The following is a 17,003-nucleotide window of genomic DNA, read 5'->3' as shown; positions in this document are numbered from 1 at the left end:
GAACACACACATGCCAGAAGTCATCGCTGAGGCTTGATAGGTTCGTTTTTTGCCCAAGCTTCCTATATACATCCTGTATTTGAATACTTCTACTGTGTATGTTGTCAGCAGCCCAAAAGTTGTGGGTTATTTTGTATATTGTATATTCTTTGTATTTTTTTTTTTTGTATATATATATATATATATTGCATATTCCTGTCAGAACAGCAAAAGAAACACTGAGCTTTGTTTCTTAAGCCTTTGGGGCTAACAGAGGCTGCAGGTGCCCCAGATAGCGTGTCCTCAGCCCTTCTACTAAATCAACTTCTGTGTTTCTTTGTGGCACCCCAAGTTAGGAGTAGATCGAGGGACTTAGGCCAAGTAAAAAGGCACAGTCAAGTGAAACTTAAGGATTTCTGTGCTTTCAACTTGTACTGAAGTTTATGTTATATTCTTAAATATAAACTATTGTGCACTTGTATGCTGAACCTGAGCAATACAGCAAGGGGATGATAAAGCAAAAATCTGGAGGTTCTGGCACTTTGAGCTTGAAGAAATTATCTGTACAGGAAGAAGTTGCAATTCCTGTTTTTGGGTAGATTATTTTAAAATCACTTTTCACAAAATATAAGCATACAAGGAACTCAGGTTTTCATTTACTTTTTTTATTTCTTGCATGTATTAAAGTAAGAAAAAGCTGTTGTTGTAATAAAGGATCTCTGGAGACATTTGCTCTCAATAAACCTCTGCCTTTAGGAAACAGTTCAAATGATCTTTTAAAATATTAATCATTACTTGTGGTCCTTGATCACTATTTTTGTATAAAACAGTTCAACCTTTTCTCCTCTGTGACCCGGCCTCTGGCTTTCAGTAATATATTCTTTGTGTAAATCCTTTGCATTGTTCAGGTTCATGGGGTTTTATCTTCTAGTTATTCTCTCCCAGGAAATCATATTACAGACTAAAAATAATTCAGTTGATTCAAATCTTGATAAGGCAGAATATGTAAAGGTTCAACCTAGCTGAATGCATCCTCTTGAGCCTACTTCTCCAACCCAAGCTGCATGTTACAAACAAGCCATAATGTTTGATTCTAAACACATCAGTTGTTACCTGCATGGATACCTCCATAGTAAAGATAAAGCTTTTCCTGGAAAACCTGGGCTAATTTAAAACCTGGTCATGTTTAAGCACTAAATAAAGGCAAGTATCATTGGACCTGATTTCTAACAGTGTTTGGACTATACGATATAAACCAGTATAAGTAAATCCTGTAGAATTACTTATAGGTCCCTAATTTTTAACCTGCCAGAAAAGGTCCAAGCCTATACAAATTCTGCTAATTCTAAACAGCAGCCCATAGATGGATATATTTTCTTAACTTACAGTTTACAGTAATGAATACAATACAATAATCTGTAGGTAGACAAACCTACAGATAGTACCATTGGCTTCATCATTTTACATAGCCTGCATGCTGCTGTCCATTTTTTCTTCAGTATTACAGATGTATCCTTTGCAGCACATTTTACTGCAGAGACTTAAAACTATGTTCCACTTACGGAATAACAAAATTAATTTCATTTTAAAATTTTCTAATTAAATGGTATTTTGTATACAGGGGGGAAAAAAAAAAGACAAAATGTCTACTTATAAATGCTTTTTGCTGCAGATGGGTAATCTGCTTATTATCTAATCTTGATATACTTAATCCTATGAAATATTTCATCAATAAGAACCTAAATTAATCAGTTTAAAAATGAACAGCTCTGTCTCACTAGAGACCATAATGAATTTAACATCTATGGACCATATATATATTTCAAGGAAAGATGAAAATGCATAGGTATTCTTATCTATGCAGAACTCCAATTTATGTATAATGTCCCATCTATATATAATGATCCTCCAAATAGTATGACTTACTTTCATTATGTTGTCATTACAAGCTCTATATTTTTTTCTCTAGCTCCCAAGGCTCTACATTCCCCCAGTGTTGCAGTCAGTATGCATTTATTAGATGCAAAATTGTTCACATTCCTGTTGTGTTTATCAAATGATAAAACCCATAGGAGTTAAAGCTTAACTGTCTTTTGCCTCTTAGTTATAGTTGTCTGTAATATATGGGCAGTAGGCACAGGCAGCCTGTTTATACTACAGAAAAACATCCCTAGATTTAGAAACTGTCAATATGAATTTTTGAAATGAGGATGCATCTTCATGCTCCATTAATTCATCACCTTTAATTCATCACCAAACATAGACACCTTTGTCACCTAAGTAATATTCAAAGGCAAAAGATCAGATTAATTTCTAAACATAACTTCTGCCACAGTTCAGAGACAAGCTGCAGTCACGATCTCTCTAACTTTCAAGTGTCCCTCTCCAGGAAAATTTATACTCTGTGATCCAGCTGAAATTCATTATCAGGCACCCTATCCTTGCTGTATGGTTATGCTAACAGAGGCTTCTTATTGCAAGCTCCTTTGATTGCCTACCAGTCTCATAAGAATACTTTTTACCTTTCCTCTGCATTCCTATATAAACTGTACTGTCCCTGAGCTGGATCATCAGTGTTACCCACTCTCTCAAGCATCACGTCTTGTAGATTGTTCAAGGGCGTTTATTTTCCCTGCATTTGCCTGAATTGCACATCAGCATGCAACCTCTGTAGGATTAGGATAGCTCTCTACACATGTACTATTTTTTGCCCTGCCATCTCAAATATCTGCTCTCCATCCAGTCTGTGCTAAAGTACATGTTCACTATAATGAATATTACTTACATTTTTTTACTACTGGCCCAGAAATTATTTTCCTACTATCAAGTAAAAAAATATTTTCCTCACTCTAACCACTGATTTGTTTCCAGTTCACTCTTCCAAACACCCATCTACAAATTTAACTTTCAATAGTCAAGCTGAGTAACATAAAGCAGATAAATCAATGTAAATAAATTTTAGTTACATAGATACTATGCTGTTTAAACAGGAAAAAAGTGATTAAAATGTATTTTGAGAAAAATAATATATTCACAGACATTAGAGTGCAAAAAGATTCAACAGTATTAAGTAAATTATTCACTTTTGTGAAGTATTTGCTCAGCCTTGCTAAATGTCTACAAGAAGTGTTTCTAGTTTTGTGCTTTGTGATTTCACATAATGGAACTCAGAAGGTGACAAGGAGACAACAGAAAAATCTGTCAAGAAAAATACCCTATGAAAAATACAAAGCACTCAAACACAGAAGAGGTTTTCTGGTATTACTAAAACATAGACAAATTTTCAGAGAGCTTATATTCATTTGTCCCCTGGCAGAAATCACGGCCCTGAAATTGACTGTAAAGTTTCTACTGTGGTATCGTCAGGGCACTGCAAGATGCTTCAAAATGACTGCTATAGTACTCAGCCTATAGGTAGCAACTTAGGTCCACAGGATGGAAATGAGGCCCCAAGTTCAGCCGTTCCTAGACATGCTGATACTTAATTCTGAGTTTAAGAAAAGTACCTGTTCTCACTTGAGGTTCAGAGTGCAGAACTTCCCATATGGCTGGCATCAGACAGCCATTTTACTCTCTCAAAAAGCCTGATTGATATAGTTTATATCAGTTAATTCACCAGCTGGGGCCATTGAGGAGGATTTAGAAAATCAAGTCCCACATGTAGGATTTAGCTCTCTGCCTCACCTTGAGAAGGCTTGAAAGGTGTGTTTTTTATTTGTACAATGTCAGTGTACTGTACTGTCAGTATTCTGAAATGGATCTGTGGCAAATGGCAGACTTTGTGTTAATATCTAATTATCAACTTATTGGAACATGGCTGTTTTCATTTGAATTCCTCAGGCATAACAGTATTTAGTATTCTCATCTTTCTTCAACAAAAAATACTCAAGCATGTAAGGATTTTATGAGTAGGCAGATGGCAGTGAAACATTCTAGATGCCAGCCTAGGAGGGACATTAGTGAAACCAACATCTTTCTGAGGGTAATGCAGGGCTCTGGTTTGCAGCCACAATGTGCAGTACAGGGAACTTCAACTCAATTCAGAGCATTTGTTTGTATTTGAATAGCCTCTTCTGCTATCAGAAAGCCACCTTGTGTCAAATCCCACTGGTACTGTATGTTCAGGCAGTGTGTGACTGTGGATGATGCAATTAAACAAACCTGATACACAATTTACAAGCACTGACCCTGCAATGAATTTTGGGGCTAAACTGCTACCATGCTTGCTGCAAAATGTTTCTACGCATGAAAATCCACTGAAGTTAGATTTTTTTTCAAAAGAGCATCAAAATTTAAGTTTAGATTTGGTGCTGCTCAGTAATTAAAGTAACAGTTAAAACTCTGGGTAGCAGAAATTGAAGACTTTGGATAATTTCTCTTAAAAGTTAAAGGGGCAAAAAGGAGTAGTGAAAAGAAGCAAATTAAGGCACAGATGTATAGAGTTTTACAGTTTTGAAATCTTAGTGTTGTTTTTTCAGCTTGCATCATAGAGAGATTCTGCACAAGAAATACAAAGCAGTCTTTTATTTTTGATGAGAGATGTTGGAAGTAGGACAGTTGCAAAGCTGCGGGCATTAATGCTGCTACTGTATCCTGAGATTGCAGGTTTTCTGCAGTGACATTTGCTGGTTCTTTTTCATTCCACAGACAAAGCATCCCTGTGCTAAATGAAGTAAGGTGTAATTACTCAAAAAATTTAGATGTATCAATACACTGTGTCATACAAATGGTCTAAAACTTGTATATTATCAGAAAAGTACCACTTAAGGAAACCTTTATGGATTATGAACATGAGTTCTTATTTAATGTCAAAGATCCTTTTCTTGGCATTCTCACTACTCTTCAATCTTATGTTTATTACAGAATGCATAATCAACAGGTTAATATAAAGGATTACAGTAATCAGTTAAATATAACTGGCATGCTAACGTTCTAAGTAGCAGTTTATGGTGGATTACTTTTAGAAAATGTAATTTAAATGAGTAATCTCTTTCTGTTATGTCAAAAACAAATTCAGAGTGATCCCATTTCTGCCTTGTATATTTTTGTGAATTATTTTTGTGGAAGAAACCCTCAGTCCCTACAACTCAGTCTTAAAATATAGTATTTATTGTTTAGGACTTTCTGTACATTACCTACTAATTGAGGGTCAGCAAAATGCCAAAAAACTAGTTGATTCTGTGTCCCATATCTACCTGAGATTAACAAGAGATAGGCAAAGATTTCAGACTTTAGATGAGCCAATAAGAACTCACACTAACGTTCCCATCTAAGGCTTTCTGTATGTGCCATCACTCATTTTTTATGTCCAAAGCACTCTGGTATGTTTGCTAACATTCCTGTCACCCAGTTAACTGTGTAAATCATGACACGCTGATGCCAGTAATAGTTTTGCCCAAGCTTTAAGTCGAGACATCTGGGCAACAACTACTATGTATTTTCTCTTCACTGGCTATCTTGAAACCAGTTTTCATCTTCCAAACAACTAAATTCTCCACAAAGTTCACCATGTAGTGTTCTTGCTGCAGAATAAGTAATACCCCAGATTTACCTAGCTGGTCATGTATGGTGCTGTATTATGTCCAGCCCACCTATGCTATCTCCATTAAGAAGCAGAAAAGAGCCTTCACAGCTATTGTACTCTATCAGTTTTTACCAACACTTCAAATCACTCTTTTCACTGAGTAAATTTTTATCACATTCAGTGTTACATGAATCACTCTGCTTTTTAAACAATGTTTGACAAAATCACTGCTGTGTGTATCATAAGGTTCCTCTTCTTCTAACCAGCCTGCCAGTCAATTTTGAGTTTTGTTGTCAGCTTCAACAGCTTTATGTACCAGTGTAATGAAAAAGAAACTGCTGTTCATTTATGATCTTTGCCGGTCCCTTCCAACTGAACTATTCTATTTTCAGAGTCCTGATGACTGTCCACACAAACAGGAAATTTTCACTTGTAGGCTCTGTTTTCAAGTAAATAAGTAACACAAAAAATAGTTATTAACAGTCTAAAGGTGGACTCAAAAGAATCCACAAGGTCTCTGGAGAGAGAGTTTGGATTATGCACAGTGTTAGGTAAGGCAGACGGGATACTTGCATTACAAAATTCACTCACACGTGAAAACATAATTACGGGGCTCGATTTCTCAAGATCCCAAACTCAACAAGGTTTAGAAATTCTTAAGACTAAGTATACAAAGATGCATTTTGGAATCTATAACTGTTATAAGACATAGCAGTAGACATAAACATTGGATAGCTCCAGAAAGCTTCAACAAGAAGCAAAGTAAACTAGAATTAAGTTTCCTTCTGCTGGAGGCTACTGTATATCAGTTGAGGCTTCTCTGTTGAGCTAATTCATCTGCTTCTGTTTGTTTTGTTTTTCTATAATAACTTTTTCTAGAATTAACTTATTCTATACTGCTGAATCTAAGTATGAAGAAATTACACATGATTTGCCTTCTATCTTCTGGTATTACATGATGTAGCAGCACTGGCCACATGGTGGGAGATAACTGCCACTTACTGCAAGACATAGAAAGACTACAGAAAACTAAACCTTGGTTTTAATGACACAGTCTTTGCTGCTCTGTGCTTTCATATTGTTGTGGTATCAGTCATAGTAATGTTTTAATATCTGATTACCTAAATTAGGTGAATGACAGATGCAATTAAAATGCTGTTCTCAGCTTCTACAATAATTAAGAATATTAGAAGAGTAGTGGCTCAGCTCACATACTTCACAGGAAACACTGAAAAAAATAACATTACTGTCACCTACTCGAGTAGTAAGTCAGATGATTTCAACATGATTTAATCTTCCTATAAGCTATAACACTGAGGTTATTGCAGGTTCATGTTTTCTCTCAGTAAATCATAACTTCTCAAGCTAAAAGAAGATATATGTTCAATCAGTTTAAATGACATATAGTTAAAGTTCTCAACTTTATTTTTACTGAGACATCTTTTTTCGGTTTGAGAAGCCCTGTCTCTCCAGTCAAGCACAGAGCTCCACTCCTCTTTGAATTATTGAAAGTATAAAGTCACTCTCATGCCCTGACACATGTTTACCAGTCCACTGAGCATTATGAATCCTTGGTCTAAAAGTCTCTGAGATATGATATATATAATATATATATTCACCAGCTAGACTCCAGCACAGGTAAAATCCGAGTTGGTGTATGTCCAACAACTAGAGGGAGCTCTACCCTTTGGAAGGCCTTTGAGCCAGACGAGCTGTTAGATAATTTAGGTTTGCTTATTATTAGGTGTGATTATAAAATCTGTGGTAAACAGAATTCTTAAATTTCCTGCCAAGCAGAGGACATTCACAAAAGTGCACGTGATTTATGTTTGCTTTTTTTTTTTCACTTCCCTCCTAGTTTACCATTTAGAAATAATTCTGATAAACAGGAGCTGGTAGTATTACAGCCAGTAGGCACTCTCTGATCTACACGCTAACTTGGAAATGTATGTAGAAAATTACTAATCTATCATAAGAGTTCACATGAAATAGCATATACAATACTACTTCTTTTAAATTGGTATTATTTTCTATTCTTGCAGAAATTGTTTTCTCTTACAAGCTTGTAAAATATATCTCTAGTATTAGAAATCGCTACTATTAGACATATGAGTCCCAAAGAAAACAATGATTACATAAAATAAATAGTAATGAACATAATGGCATAACAATGTTCAGAATTACATTACAATTATGACATAAAATAGTATGTAATTAACGTGTGAATTCCAGAAATTTGTTTTAGACATGTATGTGCATTGTTTGCAGAAGAAACTTTATGAAGTGTGAACTTTTCTCTGGCACTTCATTCCCATGAAACTGCCAGCAACACATATGTAAAGATTTCAAGTTGCTAACCATTATTTGTTATTTAGACATCGTCTTTAAAAATAGATCCTCCAATAGGGCAACAGCCCCAGACAAAAAAAAAATAGAATACTAAAACTTTAGTAAGAATGAGTTTATATATGCAGATATGTATATATATTTTTATTTACAAAAGATAATAAAACATGTATAAATAATTCACATATATACACACATATAAATGTACACTATCTGTGCAAAAAATATACTATATAAAGATTCTTTTTAATAGGACACTTTTTACTTTCAGGAGAATAATCATCCCTGTCCTACTCGTAGGAGAGGCAGACCAGCGTATGAGGTGGCCTAAATAAGTAGAAAGAACATGCTTTACTTGCAAGCTCTCTATCGCTTATTCTCACTGCTTTTTCTAAACCTTTTGAACCTCTCTGTCTGCTTCTTCTTTTTGACTTCAGTTTTCCTTAAAGGATTCAGAACAGTAGCACTGAACTTTAAACCACTGACATTCAGATAAGATCAGAATGATGTCAAAGGTGTTTACACCTCTCTACCAGTATACGTTTATAGAAAATGACTTCTGGCTTCTCAAAATGTAAATGCTTGTTATAAAGAAAGAAATATGGCATAAAAAGCAGATACTAAACAAAACAAGATGCTTTGCCCAGCCCCCTTAGCTTTCATGCAGTTCACAGAAGGTGCCACATTTCATTTCACTCTAAAAGCTGCTCAGGCTTTGATTTTAAAAGACTGAATGTGAAGTCTTGGGTGTTCTACCCTCTTTTTCAAGACCAGGAGTGATACGGGATTTTCACAGATGATGTATGTGGAATAATGAAAAAATACCAAGATTAAATTATTATTAGCATCAAAATAAAGACAAAAAACAACAAAAAGGAAAAAAGCCCACCAAAATACAAATAAAATATATATATATATTGTTTTTCTTCTTGGCAATGTTTTGCAATAGCATTCATTATCTGTTGTATATAGACTTTATTATGTATAAACAAACAGCTAAGTCCTTGAAAACATTAAAAACTGTCCATATATAATCTTCCTATCCATGAATGAAAGAGCAGAAAAGCCTGGTTATGCAAAATGACTATGAAGTTATCCAACATACAGAAGTTCCATTCCTCTGCAATTTACATAATGTGACTTCTTTCTGACATTTTAACAGGCAGTATCTTCAGCTATCAACCAACTCCCAGGCCTCTGAGCTCCTCAAAAAAAAAAAACCTAAACTGCTGGTGTGTTGATGTAAGTTAGTATTACTCTCACAGTCACATTCAGCTGCCATTAACAACTGTATTTTCAGGCAAATCTGATATTCTGAAAGACAAACAAAAAGTTAAACAAAAACTTCCTTCTTGTTGACTTGTAAGAAAGGACAAATACCATTTCATTTGCTCTCTGATGGGGTTTGATTGCCTTTTGTAGAGCTTGACCTCACTCACTTTCCTCTTCTCACAAATTCATGTTCTCACATCACCAACACTAACATCTAACATAGACACTATAAACCATACCCACATTGGAAACATTACCCCAAAGATCCATTTATATTTACTTAATTTTTATTTAACAGAATATCCATTAATATTTAGTCATTTATTCCAGTGAATACTTATTTTTCCATTCACAAACAGAATCTTGCATTAATCACAATTGTACCCGGTTTTACATTTTTTTCTATTTTTTTTTTTTTTAATTCATTGAGGTTTCTTAAGATATATTTAATTGATATCTTCTAATTGTGCTAATTGAAACTAACAAACAGAAAACTTTAGCTCTACTCTATTAATCATGGAATAGTGCATGGACTGCATCAGACCGTTTATGGTCTATTGTCATATACTCGTAAATCATCCAAAACCACTAGCATGAGGGATACTTTTTTACTGCTATTAACCTGAATATAATGCCAAGACTCGTGGGATGAAAATGACAACAAAAGAGCCTGAAACAAATACAAGGAGCCAAAATGACAACTTTTCTTCATACTCACTTAAAGTCCACAAACTGTATATAATTAGAAAGAAAGAGTGAGTAGAAATGCAATTACACAGGAGACGGGAGAACAAACATGTGAATGATTTCCCAGCCAGTCTACATAATTTTCTTGTAAATCACACTTCAAAAGTTCCAAGGATTTGTCAGCACTTACTTTATGTAAGTAGCAGACTTTGTGGAAGTAAGTGTTCTTATTCAGACTAGAAAAATCATCCATTTGTTATGCAAACGTCCCTTGGATAACACAGCTTCTTGATTACCTATGCCATCTTTCCCCAAGTTTCTTAGTAGGAAACTATTAGAGCAGTAACAGTCTCTGACATACACTGTTCTTGAGTGTGTTCTGTGTGTGAATCGTAAGACGTCTGAACAATACTCCCAGCTGGTGCAAATGTATGGACAATGGCTGGTAGTGCTGAATTGTTCAGCTTTGTGTTTTAGAAGACTGCTGCTGATGCTTTTGTCTTCTCCCCGTTTGCATTCCTCATGTTTCAAGGCAATATATTCATGTCTGAGAAATTCATTAATATCTTATTGTAGCATCTTAAGCTGAGCGTAACTGTTGACAGTATGTGCTAAAATTTCTCATGCATCTCTGTTTGTATTATTTCAGTAGGTTCATTTATTTTTATTAAACAAGTTTTACATTATAATCTGATCCCCCTGTTGGAAGACAAGATGTTTTTTAAAAAGAGCTTATTCAGCAGGTGAACTATTCTAGAAGTTCATCCACTCATCATTCATTTGTATGACTATTTTCTTTTGTACTTCTCTCACCCCTGTGCATTTTTAAGAACTTTTATTCCCATACCACAACTGCTGAAAAACCTCATGAATCTCTCTGTAATTCATCTATGTAATATTTACCCCATCATGTACGGTCCAATCCAAAAGGCAGATCTTTTCACTGAAAATTCAAGTGACAGAATGAACTAATGAAATGTTGAATGAGTTGAAAGCTGTAGAAGGAGGTTGCCTGCTTTCTGTTAACCCCTGCCAGACAGTCCTTTGTTTTATGGGTACAGGGACAGAACTACAGAAGTGTGACCTGGGTCTCTGGTTCTAAACGTCCAGGCTTTGCAGCTAGATTTTACTAAATTCAGTACTCCATACTAGCCTTGTATGATGCTGTAGTTTTCACTCTGAGAAACAGAGTTAATACAGAAGATTTTAGGCAATACAAAATGCAGAGATATTCTCCAAATACTCATAGCTAGGATATTGTACATCACTAACCTTCAAGAGTTGGCTTTCCTGCTGCTGCTGGTTCCTAGTCTATAGTCTAGCCTAAAACCAGTACTGCAGCACCACAAAATCAATGTGAATGAAGAATTTATTTGAGAGAAGTATCCTGTAGAGAGGAGCTCAGCATTTCTTCTTTGGAAGCCTAACAGTTTGTCCTAACTGATCTTTGCCTTTTGTTGCTTTGTTTCTTTTTCATGTGCCCTTCTCCATCACCAAATCTACGTCCTGAAATAAGCTTAAATTAATGTAAAATTCAAAGAGTTATATAAAACATAAATTACCTAAGGAGGACATCTCTCTGTTTCTTAAGCTTATTATTTCCTATAACTTTCCCACATAAAAAAAAAAAAAAAAAAAAAAAAAAAAAAACCCAAAACCGCCACCCTTGATTTTCTAGTTCTTCCACTTCTCATGGAGAAATTCAGTAGCTCAGAGAGTCAATCTCCAGCAGAGTGTTCTGATGGTACATTTTTTAAACAGAAATTCTCATCAGTTACCCTAAGAGCCATTCTACAATTATCTCATAAAGACACTAATTAAGATTGCTTCTTTTGCACTAGAAGACAGAGGAACGACCCCTGTGGATGATAAAATGACAGCTGGTCATTGAAATCTTGTAAATCCCATTTTAAATATTATCAGCAGAGGAAAATCAATCTGAAACTGATTACATATTACAAATAAGGGTTGAACTTTTCTAAACATAATTTTTGTGTTGAGAATGTACACTAATTATGACCACAAAGCTGCTACATACAGTTCATTTGCACTGAAATCTTCATAGTCTAATAAGCAAATAATGAGAGACTTTGTTATAAAAGTTTGTATAAAATTTTTGAATGGTGTTTGCAATGAGAGGGAAATTACCAGTAGCTAAAACTCATTATCTCTTCAGGTCTCTATATAAACAATAGAATGTGATGGGAAAGCATCCTTTTTTCCTTCTCATTTTGGGTCACTGGTTATACGAACGTAGGAAATGGGCATTTTCAGTAATGAAAAAATATATATGTTGTATCTAGTATGTTCTGCTCATTGTATTCAAAAAGCCCCTCAATAATGTTAAGTAGAAATACAGATCTCATTATTGATTTTTAAATAATTTTATTAATAGTACTGCAAAATATGTAGTAAAACTTATCTCTGAATGACAACCAGCCTGGTTTAATCTGACTTTTAGCTTTCTATAAAACATGGGACCAGTATTTCATTTATATGAGTTTTAAATAGAGGCAAGGAGGAATGCTTAGAGATTTAAGCTGAATGTTATTAAAATACATTATTTCTAGTGAATGACAACAGTTACATTCTTTTTTAGAGATATGAGCCTAAAACTTTCACGTCTGACCTAATTTAGTCTTATTTCATAAAATGAATACTTAAAAAAAAAGAAACCATTTCTGCAAATTTGCTGCTCATGCTAGAAATCTCAAGAGTTCTCATTAACAGAAAATTACATTCATGCGATCAAGAAAGCTTTTGTCATCTGCAGATGAGTAAGTCTGTATGGAGTCATGAACTAATTTGAAACTATTTGAAAAAGTAGCTAAAAGCAATGGGGCTTTCTTCTGCTGAGTTCCTACTAATAAAATACATGTCACTAAGGAAACTGATTATTCACGTGACCAGACAGTTTCTACAAAAATAAGTGCAGCTATCAAGAAATTCCAGACTTGGCATTGAATTTGGTCTAGAGATGCCTGAAGCAGAACTAGTCTCCTTGCAGCATGGTATTTGTTTGACGTACTTGCAACTATTTCTTATTGCAAAGTCACTTGAATGCCTTAAGATGCACTGGAGTTCACTTGATTTAAGCACATGAGTGGAAATCAGCATTTTCTTCTATTATGCAAAGCAGATTCAAGGGGTCCAGAGTCAAGCAGATTTCCAGAACTGCTTAAAAATTGGTGACTACAAGTAATACATACAAATGCATATAATTGCATATGTATTTAGTTTATGTGTGTGTGTGTATATATATGTATTTGGAGCTCTCTATTTTCATTCACATATACAGACTTTTTTATGTATATAAACAAAACGTAGGAAACAGATTTCTGCATAAGAGTGCCTCATTCTCCATATGTACTGATGGCACATACAGCCATAACTATATCTGCTCATTGATCAAGGTAGTGGAAAGAGTGGTTGAGACTAAATGATTGGTAGAATTTGGTAGACATAGCATCATAAAATCTTTGGAGTTGGAAGGGACCTTTAAAGATCATGTGGTCCAACTCCATCTGTTATTTCAAGTTAAATTTTGTGGTTGGTTTTGAGAGGTTTCTAAAAAGGAAATCATTCCATCTCTATCACAAGCTCTTACTTCTCAGTAAAAAATAATTTTGAATAGTACATCAAACCTGAAACTGCTATTTTCTCAAACAAGTCATAATTTTATACAATGAAGAAATAGCACCCAATTTACTTCCCATCACCTTATTTGTACAAAGAATGGATTAGTTATAGCCTCCCTTGTAGACACTTGCTGCAAAAATATGCCCAGAAAATCCTAAATCAACAGTATTACTGCTACATTCCTAGCAGGCTTTACACCTATTTTTATTTTTTTTTTTTTTCCCCCACCACAGAACAGTAAATTTTTGACATTTAGCATCTGTATTTTACCAATGTGGTTAAATCAGTGCTTTTTACAAAAAGATGCATACTTCCATCAGCCACTTCATTCTTATACTCTTTTAGATCAGTCTCCTTCACTTAGTTCTTCTAAGGTTTCTGAGAAGAATCCTATGATCACCTTTATACAAATGATTATACAAGTATTTCATAACATTATTGCTTGCCATTCCTTCTGGTGCCCCTCCTGCAATGGATACCACTTGGTTTCAGGAGCAAAACCACATGTTGCTGGGATGACAGCAATGCAAAAAATACTTCTAGGTAGATGCCTTTACAGCCTTTACAGACATTCAGAAGAATGGCTATTTATGCATAACCAAGCATTCTAAAATAAACCTTTTACTTAAAAATAAAAATATCACACAAACCAGATGTGAGGAAACTCAGAGTTTCAGTGGATGAAAGCACAGTGCTGTATTTTCGGAATAACATCTGTCATGAATTTAAGCGCTCGATATCATACTAGCCAGATGTCAGAAATGAATAGTGAACCTGCCATGAGAGATGTTTTCCATTTCTTAAGCAGCATCCTGGTCCTTGACAGAATTGATTGGCTTTCTGACATATACTGCTACTACTGGCAGAGATAAAGCATTATCACTCTTTAAATAACTATCTTTACACCAAATTTGTTCTCTTCAATTGAGTTCAATATGATAAATATTTTGCTTTTTAAAATGATAAATGAATGAATGTAAATCCAAAGTACTGTTAAGTTCCTTTTATAGAGTACTGATATACACTTTTGACAAAGGGCTTTATTTATAATTTAAACTTAATATAAGCAATAAACGCAGTGGATTTTTCTGCTGTCTTTGTGGTACATGACCTCTACTTGAAGGGGTATCTTCATCTAATAGGTATTTTATGTTGTTCTGATGTGGAGAATTTAACTTCCCAGTCTGAATTTATTGCCTTCCACTGTACTTTAAGATGTCAGATCACTCCATAATTCCCTTTTGTTGTCAAAATTCTGATAGATAAAAGAACTAATCAGTGACCAGTGGCTGTATGGTGTAGATATTCCTTTGAACTATGAATTATGAGATCAATTTGCATCACAAAAGCTTAATATTTACAGGAAAGTTTTGTTCCCAAAACTGATTTTTTTGCATGCCATTCTAAAAACTTTTCTGATGAACATTATGCCCTCCTAGTTAGCTGAGGCATGAGACTGCGTGATATGCCACATACTGTTTCCAGCTCCAAAGCTAGAAAACAAGCACACCTATAAAATGCGCATTGCTATCTACAAAAGACATAGTCTTTCAGGTGCATAAAGAGATCACTGAGTATATAAGAAAATGTAAGCTATTGCAAAGGAATGCAAAAGCTTTACTTCAAATCCCATTCTGATTTTTATTTCTTCTGTTGCATTTATCCCTGCTTCCCAGACCACAGTGATCCCAGAATTAGAGTCTCATTTATGGCTCAGCACTGCAAGGTGAGGATCTGCCACAGGGCAGAATATTTAACTGAATGATCATCCAGGTGGAAGGGATTCTTTTTTTCATGATTTTAACAGACTTTAGTGAAGGTTCCTACTTGGAAATAGGTTGTCTTGAAAGTTCGATTGCTCTCAGAAGTGAACTTGTTAAAATCTTTGTCAGACAAGTTTCACAAATCTCTGCTGCCATGTGTTCAGCATTTTAATTAGTATTTACAAATGTGTATGCATAATTTGCTCATATGTTGGCACTGAAAAGTTGTGATTCCCCAAATGTTCTGCTCTATAACTAAAATAATAGAATCCAAAAAGCATATCACAGATCCGAAGTCATCCATCTCTACCTCTTTAGTAACCCTGCAATAAATAGGCAATGTTGCAACCTTCTCTGCAAAACAATGAATTTCAGTCAGCCTCTGAAATGCTTCTGGAATGAACGCATGTTCTTAACACCAAATGTTGCATCTGAACCAAGAATAATTGAGCGAGTAATAGAGGAAAACTCTGCTACTAGAATAGCCAAGTTCATTGCAGTTGTGTTTCCTTCTTTCATGACCTAAGTGTTCCCTTAAGTTAACAAATGCATGTGAATACGAGAGAAGTGTTACTCTGGTTGTATTCAGATTAAAATGACAAATTAAAGAGCATTTATCTATATGTCTTCATACATATTTTAAAATAACAGCAGCAGAGGACTCCCAGTGATTTTTCACCCTTAGCACATTTTCTCAGCTTCCATTATGATGCTCTCCAGGGTGAGCTGGCAAAGTGAAGGTGCAATTACACAAACGTGAGAAGCTTCTCTTTAAATAGCAGGTGATCTTCATAACAAAAAGGATTCAGAATTGGATTCCAAAGCGTACTGCGCCTGTGGAAAGTTGTATTTCCACAGTTTATCTCAACAGTTTCATCTCAGGATTATCAGCATATAAAACTGTTTGTATTTGGAGAGTGTCTATGGCAAACCATCTATGTATGTAGCACATTTTCTAATTATGTAAACTAAAATCCCCGAGTTCTTCTGGTGCATACAGAAATGCATGAATTCCGTATGTCTTCAAAATCAAGGATGAGGAATGTTTCTGAATTTAACAATACAATTGTTTTGAAACAGATCTATTTTTATACACTATGACATCTTTATATTCTGTATACCTAAACTATACCTGTGGTTATAAATTGCACTGCTGCAAATAACAGTTAGAAGGCAACTCTGGAACTGAAAGGGAAAGGTCCAAGGGCAAGCGGCACAGCCAGCTCAGCTCTGGAACACCACAGCAGTGGCAGCACTGGGCAGTGTGAATGGGCAAGGACTCAGAGCCCTGCTCCTTATGCAGTGCAGCCTGGAGCCCCCTCACACCATCAGCACTACACAGTGTCCTGCCTCTGCCTGTAACAGCTTCCCTGTGAAACTGTTCTCAAGGAAGACTGGAAACAGGAATAATACTCTGAGTTATAAGAATGGGAATTGTCCATTATCTTCTTCCACAACAAAAGGCAGTCTTTGGTGGTTTTGTTTTTTGATGGTTATTTTTTGTTTGTTTGGTTGGTTGGTTGGTTTGTTTAAATTAAAGCAGTAGTCTTAAAGCTAAAATTTGTATGCCTTACCTTCGGCCTTTGCAAATCGTAAGTGGAACTACAATCAGATAACTTAGTAAAAATGTAGTGCACCAAGTAAAGGATGTAATTTTGTCAAATGGAGAGAGAGGTCTTCCACAGGAACCAGCTATTTTTAAAACATCCACATTGTTCTTTTCTCTTTCCTTTGCTAATCTTGCTTCCTGTTACCCTGCTGATCCTTCCATTTCTTCCCTTAAAAAAAAAAAA

General features: G+C 35.1%; 1 protein-coding gene across 3 annotated transcripts in view; it reads right to left on the bottom strand.

The window, feature by feature from the left end:
* Positions 1 to 17,003, bottom strand: part of B3GALT1 (beta-1,3-galactosyltransferase 1) — a 171,132-nt gene that overhangs the window by 130,453 nt on the left and 23,676 nt on the right. Inside the window, exon 2 of one of the 3 annotated variants that reach the window (XM_085552415.1) lies at positions 16,785 to 16,988. The exons of the other annotated variants lie outside the window; for them this stretch is intronic. The gene's annotated coding sequence lies outside the window, so the exon portion shown is untranslated. The remainder of the gene's footprint in view (positions 1 to 16,784; positions 16,989 to 17,003) is intronic. 3 annotated transcript variants of the gene reach the window in all.

Source organism: Coturnix japonica, chromosome 7, assembly GCF_054131305.1.
Source record: "Coturnix japonica strain WE chromosome 7, WE-NBRP24, whole genome shotgun sequence".
NCBI classification, from domain to species: Eukaryota; Metazoa; Chordata; class Aves; order Galliformes; family Phasianidae; genus Coturnix; species Coturnix japonica.
The sequence above is the reverse complement of the archived record's forward strand: the minus strand, read 5'-3'. Positions and strand labels throughout refer to the sequence as shown.